Raw genomic sequence first — 12064 nt, 5'->3', positions numbered from 1 at the left:
AGTAATATTTCACTTTCACATGTAAATGAAAAGTTTTAGGTCGATTTTTGTTAATAAAAAATTTGAATCAGATTATTATTAGCCCATTTTGAGGTTAAACTGATCCTCCTCTAGTGTAGATAATATCATTTATAAAAATTACATACAAACAAAATTCTAATTATGTCATTAAATTTAAAATTGGGTAGGAAAATAGGTTATGGGGTAGGTGTGACGACCCGTCTATTAATTTCTATGTAATTTTTCTCAAGCGTGTAAATTGACATTTCTACCCTTATTGGCAAAGTGACTTGGATGTATTATTCCACGTTTATTTTATGTTTCCTAGTAGCATAATTAAATATCACTCGTTATCACGAACACGTGAGTGCGATTTAGGCTCAAATAACAAAAAAAGTTACATTATGTTAAAGTGTGTTAACAATAGGTAAATTTCTACACGCGTGCGCGTTAATTATTCAGTGTGGGAAACACTGTGTTTTGATAAGGGGATAGATTTTCTTAGTACTTTTATGGTGCAAATCTAAAAAACCCTATCCTCTCTTCTTTTTAAATTGGACCTGTGTCCCCCATTTCACTAACAACCAATCCTTTTCCCTCATTTTACTCTTCACCAATCAACATATCTCCATAATCCCTCACCAATCAAAGAACCCACTCCTTACACCTCTCCCCCAATCAAAGACTGTTGTTTCACTCTCTCTCTCTTCTCTTCCTCTCTCACCCAAACTCTCCCTTTCCTTGCAACCCTCTAGAATGATGTCACAACTTCACAAATCAAGCTCTAAATCACCTTTACGTGTTCCTCTCATCATCACGAATCCAGCCATACCAACCGATCATGAAATGGACAAGTTTTGACCCGTCAACTTGGAAGGTCCGACTCGGTGAGTTTTCCTCCAACGAGTTACAAGGTTTTAGGACATGGGGAAGCTTCTACACAACTCCCTAGGGTCCCTAGAATAAGTTTGGAGTTGATTTGACATCGAAGCAAGCGAGTTCGAGGAGTCGAGTTTTAGGCCAAGACTTTCGAGGGATTTTCAGGCCATTTCCGGTCTATTTTTGGACTTCCAAAAGGTATAGAAATGTTCTACTCCTCAAGAGCTTCAAATCCATATAAATTTTGTTAAAAATGGTTGAGAAATGAGCAAGTTTTAAAGGTTTGAATTTTTTCCCAGAAACCGACAAAGTCTTCTAGTTCCTGGCAAAAGCGGACAATGGCGACCGACGAACGTCCATGGAGAAGACGACGAATATTCCGTCAAAGTTGACGGAATATTCTAACAATGTCAGTTAACGCCGTTAAACTCTGTTAATTGTTTAGCGGAATATTCCGTCAAGACGGAATATTCCTGACGTCTGTTAGTCACTGACCTACACGTAGGGGCACGTGAGGGAGCCTCCGACCACCGGCATGTGAGTGGTTGACATGTGCATGTCGGTGTCCTCGTGTAGATCATTTTCATATATTCAAACCTTCCGTTTGAGCAAAGTATGGGAGATTTACCTAGCTTTTTTGAATATGTCCTATTTAATTTATTAGTTTAGTTATTTCACATATATAGTGAAAATTATCTCGATGACGTACGAGGTCAAGCGAGGCTAGGAGGCTATGATCCAACCACGTATCAGTGAGTGGGCATTTTGTTTCCTTATATATATGTGTGTGTGTGTGTGTGTGTGTGTGTGTGTGTGTGTAAACTTTATAGTTGCCACTAATGTTTTTGAATTGATTTATGTATATTATGCCACTGTTGTTTTTAGATTGATATTACGCCTATTATGCCATGATTAAACGTGTTATAAGAAATGTTATATTGCTGTGAAATGCCAAAATAATCCTACAAGATGCACATGTACGTTTATTATGTTGACTAGAATTATTGAATGGTTATGGTATGTTTATATTTATGTATGTAGTCTGCTCATCATTGATGCACCCTGGTATTGGTGCTCGCCCGGGGCCAAAGCTAGTTTTTCACGTGTATGTTCACCTCTGCACCACACGCTAGCCTTAGATCCAAGTAGGTGCCAGTCCTGTTGTATAGGTTGCATTAGGCAACTCCGACTTGTAGGTGTCCACGATTATCACTAGTCTTCACGCGATTGTAGCACTAGAACGTACTTCTACATTACAACACAGTCCTATTCATGTCAGAAACTATCTACGTGAACTCGTGTGCTAGCGTAGATTGATGAGCAACTTGTTTTTGTTATGCTATTGTTGTGATATTCTAGTTTGGCGTATTTCTAGCATCATTGTTATTTATAGTTGTTTTCATACTTATACGTAGTATGATTTTCTAGAAACTATATACGATTTACAGCAAGCGGTTAGTAAATATGTTTTATGAACCTTTGTTTTTGTGCCCACTTACCCTTCTGTTTTTAGCCCCTCCATGTCTTAGATAGCTAAATTCTCTGTGGCATATGAGGAAACTCCGGCGGATTCTGACATAACTAAATAAATGTAGGGAGCCTTTCTTGGTTGTGTATTAAGCATTATAACTAGTTACAATTGCAATCTTTTGTTAGTTATACTCTGAATATTTGTATTCTATGGGTTTTACCCAATACTGCTCACTCATTTTATTAGTTTAAATAAGTTTTAATTTTAGTTTTAATTTATTCACATTTTTACATCACTCACACTTTTGGTTACGTCACCTTCGGATGACAGCTAGCATGCCTCGACTTCGGTTGGGGTGTGTCAGTAGGTCCAGTAGCTCTCAAATAAATTCATATAATCATGAAAAAAAAAATTACAATATATCATGCAACACACATTATATGCAAGTCACATCACTCAAATTAATGAAAATTAAATAGAATAAAAAATAATTTACAAACCTAATTTCCACTCGGATAATAATTCAAGAACTAAATCCACATAGTACCCGATTTTTAATTACCACAATCCTTTAAAATGTTTTTGTTTATTTATGATTTCGATTACTCTTAGAAAATTAATTTAAGAAAAAAAATAAAAAAGTTAATGACATGTTTGACCTCATGTAAAATGACTTTTAAAGCCCTAATAGTTTTTACAGCCAAAAGAAAAAGAAAAATTGAAGAACGTTCATGGATTTCTTCAATTTGGAAGAAGGCAAAACTAAAAAATTAGAATATGTTGAAAAGTCTCAGACACAGTCTCAATGTCTGTTGGCAATGAATGCCCACAAAGCAAAAGTCTTCTGCATGGGCAAAGTTTTCAATGCCCATGCTGAATGAAAGTGTCAGAGGATGCGTTTTAAATTTCAAGATGCATTAACTGCATCAGTTCGGAGTTGCTCTATAAATAGAGCACTCCGCATGTAACAGAAAATATATGAAGAAGAAAAACAAGAGAGAAATATCAGTAACATCATCTATTCCTCTGCCTTTTATTATATGCCTGTGCTATAGTTTTTGTGTGGCATTTTACATCTACCTTGCACCTACCACTTAAAAGGTTATCTCTCAAACTTTAACCCTTTTATAACACGTTATCAGCACGAGTCTCTAAATATAATTATTCTCTCATCTCTCTTCGCCGAACGAACGAAAGAGAGAAAAAAAAATGTTTCCTTTAAGGTTTTTAATGTTCATCTTCTTCCTCTGCCTCAACTGCGCCGTGTACCCTCGCGACGAGTTGTTTGCTCCATGCTTGCTTTTAGTTCTCCAACTAACGGTTACATACATCTTTGATTACTTGTTTGGTGTAGAGATTGATTACTAACCCAGTATTTATTTGTGTTAATTCTACTGCAATCCAAGATGGTGCGGTACAATCGCCCATTTTGAACTGCAAATTTAATCTTACTGCGATCCAAGACAGTGCGGTATCATCGCCTATCTTGGACTGCAGATTTAATTTCATTGCAATTTTATGTGGTGCGGTATAATCGCCCACGCTGCTCTGCATATTTAAATTTCCTGTTACTTGAGTGGTGCGGAATAATCGCCCATTCTATATTACATTATTTCAATGAGAATGGTGCGGTACAATCGCCCTCCTCATTCACCCTGAAAATCTCGAGCCAGAAGTTTCGAGTGCTTATCATTTTGGCCTGAAGATCAAAATGAAAAATTTGTAAGAACCAGAAGTTCTAACATCATATTCCTCCAAGAATACATATTATTGCAAGTTCTTACACATCCCATTTTCTTTCAGAAAATAAAATGGCGAACTTGGCGAAGCTTGAATTTGCTGCCCTGGATATTACCGGGAAGAATTACCTGACCTGGGTACTGGATACCAAGATCCATCTGGAAGCAGGGAATCTTGGAGATACCATCAGGGAAGAGAGCAACTCATCCTCTCAAGATCGGGCAAAGGCCATGATTTTCATTCGCCGCCATCTTGATGAGGCGCTAAAGAGCGAGTACTTAACGGTTGAAGATCCGTTAGCTCTCTGGAATGCCTTGAGAAGCAGATACAATCACCAGACAACGGTGATTCTTCCAAGGGCCCGCTATGAGTGGACTCATCTGAGGATTCAAGACTTCAAGTCAGTGGCAGAATACAATTCTGCATTGTTCAGAATTACCTCTCAGATGAAGCTCTGTGGGGATATTATTACTGAGGAGCATATGCTGGAAAAGACTCTCAGCACATTTCATGCCTCCAACGTGCTCCTGCAGCAGCAGTATAGAGCGTGAGGCTACACTGAGTACAACCAGCTGATATCTGTGCTCTTAGTAGCTGAACAGAATGATGAGCTCCTGATGAAAAACCATCATTCCCGACCTACTGGATCTGCACCATTCCCAGAAGTGAATGCTGCTTCCCTCGGAGTGAACGCCACATCCTCTGGTGGTGATAATCATAAATGAGGACGTGGCCACAAGCGAGGTCGATGGAATAGGAAAGGCAAGAACCATAGAGTTCAGTTTCATAACCAGGTTCCCATGAATAATTCAGGCCCGAGCTTCAAAAAAGTGAATCGCCACAAAGGCAAAGCTCATATGAACAATGCTCCTAGAAACTCTGAAGGAGCCTGCCATAGGTGTGGTGGCAATGGGCATTGGGCGTGTACTTGTCATACCCCAAAACATCTAGTGGATCTGTATCAAGCCTCCCTCAAGGAGAAGGGTGTCGAGACTAACTTTCTCGACCAGGCTAGACCAATGGATATACCTGATCCAGTGTTTGACTTATCAGGGCAGTTGAACACAACTCATCTAGATGTTTCAGACTATATTGTGGAAAGGGGAAATGAAATATACCGATCCGATTGAATCATTAATGTACTTTTATTATGCTGAACTTGTAGTATTTTCATATTCAATAAAAGTGGCATGTAAATTTCTTGTTATAACTTGCTTTAAACTCTGATTCTCTTACTCAGAGAGCATGGATAAAAATTGTGGTTATTCTCAGAACATGAGAAATGGCGGAGATATTTGTCTTGCAGACAGTGCAACCACACATACAATACTTCGTGATCGAAAGTATTTCTCAAGCTTAAAACTTAAAAGAGTAGGGGTAACAACAATATCAGGACCTTCAGATGTAATTCAAGGTTCAGGGCAAGCCCAGATTATGTTACCAAATGGAACAATATTGTCCATACATAATGCATTGTATGCTACTCGATCTACTCGAAATTTGTTGAGTTTCAAAGACATACGTCTAAATGGATACCACATTGAAACAAAAAGTGCAGAAAATGTGGAGTATCTATGCATTACCTCCAATGATACCCAGAAGCGTATATTGGAGAAGTTGCGTGGTATGTCGAGTGGATTATATTATACATACATAAGGACAATTGAATCACATACTGTCATGAACCAGAAGTTCATTGATTCAAAGGTTTACATGCTTTGGCATGACCGTCTGGGTCATCCAGGATCTACCATGATGCGTAGGATCATTACCAACTCTAATGGACATCCATAGTGAGCAGACACATTGCTACCTCAAATGATAACCCTTGCAAAGCTTGTTCTCAAGGGAAGTTGGTAATTAGACCATCACAACTAAAGGTTGATGTTGAATCCCCATCATTTCTGCAAAGAATTCAAGGGGATATTTGTGGGCCTATTCAACCATCATGTGGCCATTTCGATATTTTATGGTTTTGGTTGATGCATCTACCCGATGGTCACATGTTTGTCTTTTGTCTACTCGGAATGTAGCCTTTGCAAGACTACTTGCTCAAATAATTAAGTTAAGAGCACAGTTCCCAGATTATCCCATTAAGTCAATCCGACTTGATAATGCTGGTGAATTTACGTCTCAAACCTTTGATGATTATTGCATGACATTGGGCATTGATGTTGAACACCCTGTTCCTCATGTCCATACTCAAAATGGTTTAGCAGAAGCATTGATCAAGCAGCTTCAGTTAATAGCTCGCACTCTACTCATGAAAACCAAATTGCCAGTCTCTGCATGGGGACATGCCATCTTACATGCTGCATCATTGGTTCGATTGAGACCTATAGCCAACCATCAATACTCTTCAGTACAACTCGTGTTTGGACATCAGCCAAACATTTCCCATTTACGAGTTTTTGGTTGTGCTGTTTATGTGCCTATTGCACCGCTGCAACGCACTAAAATGGGACCTCAGCGTAGACTGGGAATTTACGTGGGTTTTGATTCACCATCTATCATTAGATATTTGGAACCCTTGACAGGTGATATGTTTACAACTCGTTTTGCTGATTGTCACTTTAATGAGACAATTTTCCCGTTGTTAGGGGGAGAAAAGACCGTTCCAGAAGAACGGAAAGAGCTGACATGTGTTGTTCCCACCTTGTCTCATTTTGATCCTCGCAACATTCAATGTGAAAATGAAGTGAGAAGGATCGTTCATCTTCAAAGCATTGCCAATCAAATGCCAAATGCATTTAATGATGCTATGAAAGTGACAAAATCAAATATACCAGCTGCAAATGCACCTGCAAGAATTGATGTCCCTGTTGGAAAAAATAAAGTGGCAGCAAATGATTCATCTGGTGCACGCCTGAAGCGTGGTAGACCCCCAGGTTCAAAAGATTCAGCTCCTCGAAAGAGAAAGTCGAGGGCACAACTGAATCCAAATGAAGTCATTCAGGAAGAGAAAATGAATGATACATCCACAATTCATAATTCTGGACTTCCAGAAAAAGAAAATGTCCTTGATGAGACATCTGTCCCTGAAGAGACAGAAGTACATGAAAGCAAAGAAATCTCCATAAATTATGCATGTACAAATGAATTGTGGGATCGGAATGAAATAATCATTGATGATATGTTTGCATTTGCAGTAGCCACTGAAATCATCTTAAGTGATGATATTGAGCCCCGTTCTGTTGATGAATGCAAACAGAGACAGGATTGGCCTAAGTGGAAAGATGCAATCCAGGCAGAATTAAATTCCTTGGAAAAGTGGAATGTTTTTGGACCAGTAGTCCAAACCCCGCCTAGTGTAAACCCCGTGGGTTACAAATGGGTATTCACAAGGAAACGCAATGAGAAAAACGAGATCGCAAGATACAAAGCACGACTCGTTGCACAAGGTTTTTCTCAAAAACCTGGAATTGATTATGAGGAGACATACTCTCCTGTAATGGACGCAATTACGTTCTGTTATTTAATAAGTTTAGTGGTTTCAGAAAGACTTGACATGCGACTTATGGATGTCATCACTACGTATCTATATGGAGAATTAGATACTGACATCTATATGAAAGTCCCAGAAGGACTTAAGTTGCCTGAAACAAGTAATAAACCACGAGGTATGCTCTCGATCAAATTAAGGCGATCATTATATGGTCTGAAACAATCTGGATGAATGTGGTATAATCGTCTCAGTGAGTATTTGATCAAAGAAGGGTATATCAACAATGTTATTTGCCCTTGTGTGTTCATTAAGAAATCCAATTCTGAATTCGCTATAGTGGCCGTATATGTTGATGATATGAATCTAGTTGGGACTCCTGAAGAGCTCAATAAAACTGCTGAATATCTGAAAAGCGAATTTGAAATGAAAGACCTTGGAAAAACAAAATATTGTCTCGGCCTGCAGATCGAGCATTGTGCTAGTGGAATTTTGGTCCACCAATCAACTTACATTGAAAAAATTCTGAAGCGATTTGGTATGGACAAGGCTTATCCACTAAGCACGCCAATGGTTGTTCGTTCTTTGGACATTAAGAAAGATCCATTTTGTCCAAAAGAAGATGATGAGCTGGTCCTTGGTCCAGAAGTACCATATCTGAGTGCAGTAGGTACTTTGTTGTATTTAGCACAATGTACTAGACCAGATATAGCTTTTTCAGTTAATTTGTTAGCAAGGTATAGCTCTGCTCCAACAATTCGCCATGGGAAGGGTATCAAAGATGTATTGCGATACCTTCGTGGGACAACAGACATGGGTCTCTTCTACTCAAAGCACTCCACAGATGACCATGTCCTTGTTGGATATGCAGATGCTGGCTTCCTCTCTGATCCGCATAAAGCCCGCTCACAAACTGGATATGTGTTTAAGAATGGAGATACAGCAATCTCATGGCGCTCAACCAAGCAAACATTAGTTGCTACATCTTCAAATCATTCAGAAATACTTGCTTTACATGAAGCAAGTCGTGAATGTTCTTGGTTAAGATCAATGATCCATCATATCCGGAATTCATGTAGTCTAACTTCGAAGACAGACAATCCAACTGTCATCCATGAAGATAATGCAGCCTGTGTTGCCCAAATGAAGGAAGGATTCATCAAGGGTGATAAGACTAAACACATCTCTAAAGTTTTTCAGTGCTCATGAGCTTCAGAAGGCTAAAGTTATTGAAGTCAGACAAATCCGTTCAAATGAAAATCTGGCAGACTTGTTAACCAAATCTCTACCAAAGTGCACATTTCAGAAGTTAGTGCAAGGCATCGGATTACGTCGACTTACCAAACAACTAAATTTGGAGAATGCGGAATCAGGGGGAGTATCCATGATACATGCTTGTTGTACTCTTTTTCCTTCGATTAGGATTTTTCCCATTGGGTTTTTCCTATCAAGGTTTTAACGAGGCAACATAAGCATACTTGACACGATATCAACAATCCAGGAAAAGTTGTACTCTTTTTCCTTCGCTATGGTTTTTTCCCACTGGGTTTTTCCAAGCAAGGTTTTAACGAGGCAACTCATGTTGATATGTGGGCATCCAAGGGGGAGTATTGAAAAGTCTCAGACACAGTCTCAATGTCTGTTGGCAATGAATGCCCACAAAGCAAAAGTCTTCTGCATGGGCAAAGTTTTCAATGCCCATGCTGAATGAAAGTGTCAGAGGATGCGTTTTAAATTTCAAGATGCATTAACTGCATCAGTTCGGAGTTGCTCTATAAATAGAGCACTCCGCATGTAATAGAAAATATATGAAGAAGAAAAACAAGAGAGAAATATCAGTAACATCATCTATTCCTCTGCCTTTTATTATCTGCCTGTGCTATAGTTTTTGTGTGGCATTTTACATCTACCTTGCACCTACCACTTAAAAGGTTATCTCTCAAACTTTAACCCTTTTATAACAGAATAAAAATAAGAAGAAAAGGGAAGAGCCCAACCATCCATTTCAGAAAACACTATTTCCTCTAAATCGTTTCCGACCAAAATTTCAAAATATCGTTTCCGAACATCTTCTATTTCGAATCCAAACGACACCATTGAGATTTGTCACGGAAAGTGTTTCGATGATCCAACATATTCTTTGTCGATATCAGTAATGATTGTGATGAAGAAGATTGGGATTATTTTTTCGTAGTCTCTTGCGCTAGCGAGGTGAACATGTTCTGGACACACCATGAAAGGGGGTTGTCGTCAAATTGTGTTGGGTGATGTCACTGACTGGCCCATCAAAATGGAGGGAGGTCAGCTGACCCTCTGAGCTCCGATGAATTTTCTTGGATGACTTGAGTGATGTCCTTTTAAAGGTTGAAGTCACCCTTCATACATGCTCTAGAACTGCTTGATAAAATACCTCAAAGAGTAGTTGTCCTTCTTATTTTTTTTTAAATATCAACTTGGACATTACATTCTTGGTTGTCTTGCAAAAAGATGGTGGATACAAGGAAGAATAGAGTATAACCATGTGTATTTGCTAATTATATTGGCTTTGGTTCTACCTGTTGCTACTACTTAAGTGGAAGAACCTTTTCCTCTATGAATATTGTGAAAAGTCCATTGTGTTATAGATGGGAGATCAATAGTTGAGTCATAGCATGGCAGTTTATGTAGAGAGTTTTTTTTTTCTTATATTGACAATGAAGCTATAATGCAGTGCTCTCAAAATATGAAAACGTGTCGTGGACAATTGAATTTTTTTTTTATTCGTTCTATAAATTAGGCTTTTTAGTCAAAATAGTCCTTGAGATTTGCATAACACATACTTTGGTCTCTAAGATTTGAAATCAATAGAAGTGGTCCTTGAAATTGTCTACCATCAATCAATTCAGTTATGTTAAATAAAGATCAAAATGATAAATATGCCCTCAATTTAATAAACAATATGCCAAAATGATTTGACAAAAACTAAGGGTATTTTGGTCATTCTATTCTTATTTAATGAAGATTTTTCAAGGAATGACCAAAGTGATTGATGATTGACAAAATCAGAAACCAATTTTATTGATTTCAAATCTTAGGGACCAAAGTGAGGAGTTATGCAAATCTTAGGGACGATTTTGGCTAAAAAGCCTATAAATTATGAATTATGGAACTATGGTTTAACTTATAAGGGTATTATTTGTCTGAGAAGTGTTTGTGAACTTTTACATGTGACCCTCCGAAATTTTTCTTGGATCCGTGCCTAGGTGGTGTGGAGGTCGGGTGGGGTGGCTCTTATTTTCAGTTCTAAGTTCAATTTTTTGAAAAATAGTTAAATTTATGCAAGGAACAAAAATATTGGTGGCACAAAGAGAGTTTTAAGGGTAAGTTACACAAAACTACCTTAACTATTGGTCGAATAACAATCTCATACCTCATATTTTAAAAATTAAAAAATCATACCTCGTCTTACAAATTTGTTACAATATCAGACCTCCGTTAGTTTTTCTGTCAATTTTTCTGTTAAATACTGACTTGGCTTGAGGTGGAACCCACTTACTAGCCCAATTGGATTAAAAATTATTTAAAATTTTAAATTTTAAAAACAAAATCATTTAAATATTTTTAATAAAAAAAATAGGGAGCCCACCCTCTACAAACCCACCACCCTAAGTCCTAATTAAATTAATCACTGTAACCAAACACCCCACAATATCCATGCCAATTTCATCCATGTTCATCCTTTGTCACCGCACCATCATCCCACTACCACCACCGCCCTCCTAACCGTCGCCAAACTCATCCCAAATCTCAATTCTCTAGTACGTCTCTATCGCTAAAGGCTCGTATTTTTCTCAAACAGACACAAAGACTGAGGTGTAAACTTTATTCAAAAGGATCCAATCAACCAAGTTGCTAAAGTACATGAGCGTCAAATTTGTAATGCATGCATGCACCCAATGAGTTGTTGCATTAAGTGCTTAAACCCTCATAACAAGTAGATGTGTGTACTGACCAAAATTCGTAGCCATACTTCTTGTTATGGTGAAGTCTTATCTTCTCTTGTACTCAGTGCTATAATGTTCAGGATACACAATGGGGCTTATCCTTCTTAATGAACACAAAGATTATATACTGAGAAGAGGGACCAATCCACACCATTGATTTTAGTAATTGCCTCATCCCATTACCATGACAATTACCATCAGTTTTCAAATTACAAACCAACTGCCTTATGGCTTAATTAATATCATGTGGTTTGTATCATTTTCCCCTCCATTAAGTATCAAGTTTGTCCGGATACAAACTCTTATAAGTTCATGTGAGTTATAGCTCATTTCTAAGTTAACTTGATGTCCAAGTTTTGATGAACTCACTGGAATTCAAATGTGATGAAATCACATGAATTCCAACATTCTCCCACATGAGTGATGTCAAAACTCTTTACTTTATTGCAGCAACTTAGTAAATGTGATCACTGAGCTAATCTTGATTTAAGAACTTTCTAACTAAAACATTGTATTTGTAAAACCTAAGAGAAGCATAATACTAATTTA

General features: G+C 38.0%; 1 long non-coding RNA gene across 1 annotated transcript; it reads left to right on the top strand.

Annotated features, from left to right (window-relative positions):
- The first annotated feature begins 634 nt into the window (after positions 1-634).
- On the top strand, positions 635-1580 carry LOC125480791. Its single transcript, XR_007261053.1, has 2 exons — positions 635-1077; positions 1179-1580. It is a non-coding gene; the product is annotated as an uncharacterized LOC125480791 (long non-coding RNA).
- The last annotated feature ends 10484 nt before the right edge of the window (positions 1581-12064 follow it).

The sequence above is a fragment of a genome, unplaced genomic scaffold (assembly GCF_019419815.1).
Source record: "Pyrus x bretschneideri cultivar Hongxiangsu unplaced genomic scaffold, Pyrus_bretschneideri_v1 Contig36, whole genome shotgun sequence".
NCBI classification, from domain to species: domain Eukaryota; kingdom Viridiplantae; phylum Streptophyta; class Magnoliopsida; order Rosales; family Rosaceae; genus Pyrus; species Pyrus x bretschneideri.
The sequence above is the reverse complement of the archived record's forward strand: the minus strand, read 5'-3'. Positions and strand labels throughout refer to the sequence as shown.